The sequence below is a fragment of the Gekko japonicus genome, unplaced genomic scaffold, assembly GCF_001447785.1.
Source record: "Gekko japonicus isolate JY-2015 unplaced genomic scaffold, Gekko_japonicus_V1.1 scaffold9451, whole genome shotgun sequence".
Taxonomy (NCBI): Eukaryota; Metazoa; Chordata; class Lepidosauria; order Squamata; family Gekkonidae; genus Gekko; species Gekko japonicus.
In genome coordinates, this window is record NW_015162745.1 from 3,830 (window position 1) to 5,892 (window position 2,063).

The window sequence follows — 2,063 nt, forward strand, 5'->3', positions numbered from 1 at the left end:
CTTTCCCACATTCCAGGCATCTATACAGCTTTCCCCCTGTATGAATTCTTTGATGGAAAGTTAACATAGTCTTCTGTCGAAAGCTTTTCCCACACTCCAAACATTTATATGGTTTCTCCCCTGTATGAATTCTGTCATGGTAAGTAAGGTGTATCTTGCGAATAAAACCTTTCCCACACGCCAGGCATTTATATGGTTTTTCCCCTGTGTGAATTCCTTGGTGGAAAGTTAAAGTACCCTTCCGTGAAAAGCTTTTCCCACACTCCAGACAGTTATATGGTTTCTCCCCTGTATGAATTAGGTCATGGTAAATAAGGCCTGTTTTGCTAGTAAAGCACTTTTCACACTGCAGGCATTTATGTGTGTTCTCCCCCGTATGAATTTTTTGATGGAAAGTTAATGTATTCTTCTGTCGAAAGCTTTTTCCACACTCCAAACATTTATATGGTTTCTCCCCTGTATGAATTCTGTCATGGTAGGTAAGGCTTAACTTGCGAGTAAAGCCTTTCCCACATTCCAGGCATTTATACGGTTTTCCCCCTGTATGAATTCTTTGATGGAAAGTTAACATAGTCTTCTGTCGAAAGCTTTTCCCACACTCCAAACATTTATATGGTTTCTCCCCTGTATGAATTCTGTCATGGTAAGTAAGGTGTATCTTGCGAATAAAACCTTTCCCACACGCCAGGCATTTATATGGTTTTTCCCCTGTGTGAATTCCTTGGTGGAAAGTTAAAGTATCCTTCCGTGAAAAGCTTTTCCCACACTCCAGACAGTTATATGGTTTCTCCCCTGTATGAATTCTGTCATGGTAAATAAGGGCTGTTTTGCTAGTAAAGCACTTTTCACACTGCAGGCATTTATATGTGTTCTCCCCTGTATGAATTTTTTGATGGAAAGTTCATGTATTCTTCTGTCGAAAGCTTTTTCCACACTCCAAACATTCATATGGTTTCTCCCCTGTATGATTTCTGTCATGGTAGGTAAGACTTATCTTGCGGGTAAAGCCTTTCCCGCATTCCAGGCATTTGTATGGTTTTCCCCCTGTGTGAATTCTTTGATGAGCAGTAAGAGTTCCCTTGTGACTGAAGACCTTTCCGCATTCCAGGCATTTATATTTTTTCTCCTCTCCCCGAATTCTCTGCATACCCCTGGCTGAGAGAAAGAGACACTTGTCAGGACACTCTGAAAAATGGTGCGGGAACATGAGAGAATGAACTACATTGACTGTGGTTGAGAGAGCAAGAATTCAAAAGCTTGGTGTCTAGACACACTTTCAAAAGCTTTTGTTGGTAATCTGGACCTGTGATAGCTTATATTGTACTAAAGAATCAGTATTTCAGAAGAGCTTCTCAAAAATGAGGCCACAAGCCACTGAGTTTCTCCTCAGCCAGTGAGGCACACTACAGATTACCTAGCTGTTTGCTCTTCAACCTGTACAGGGACCTTTTCGGCACTCACCCCAGCTCTTTGGAGGACAATCAGCTCTTAGGATAAGGAATGAAACAGAAACCCACCAGCCCTAGGAAGGAAGCAGAAGGAACACCCCACCCCACCACAGACCTGACAATCCCTCCTCTTCGGACAAGAACAGGAAGAGATGCTCATCTTCTCCTTCCAGCCAGGAGATCAGGTCCGGTTTGGCCACCACTGGTCCTTTTCATCACAAAAGAAGAGCAGAGAATTACAATTCTACTCGGTGGGCATCAGTTCAGCCCTTCCAAGCCAACTTGACTATATCCCTGCAGGCACAACAGGCAAGTAATTGGTGTGTGGTGGAGTATTGGACAGATAGAAAGGCCAACAATCCAGAGGGGAAATGACCACCCAGTGAGCTTTCAGTCCTCAATAAAAAGAATGAGTCTATCAGCAACATTTTTGTTTTTTTACACAAAATGATCACGACTGATTTCTTCTTTCTGAGAGTAAGAGAGGGTCAGCTTGAGGAATCAGCAGACACTGAGACTTCTTAAACAATTGGGATGGTAGTCTGCTGGCCCTTTCCAAATCATCCAGCTGCTAAGAACATAAGAGAAGCCGTGCTGGAGCAGGCCAATGGCCCA

At 43.1% G+C, this 2,063-nt stretch overlaps 1 pseudogene; it reads right to left on the reverse strand.

Annotated features, from left to right (window-relative positions):
* Positions 1-9: 9 nt before the first annotated feature.
* On the reverse strand, positions 10-1,147 carry LOC107106398 (annotated as a pseudogene).
* Between the last annotated feature and the right edge of the window lie 916 nt (positions 1,148-2,063).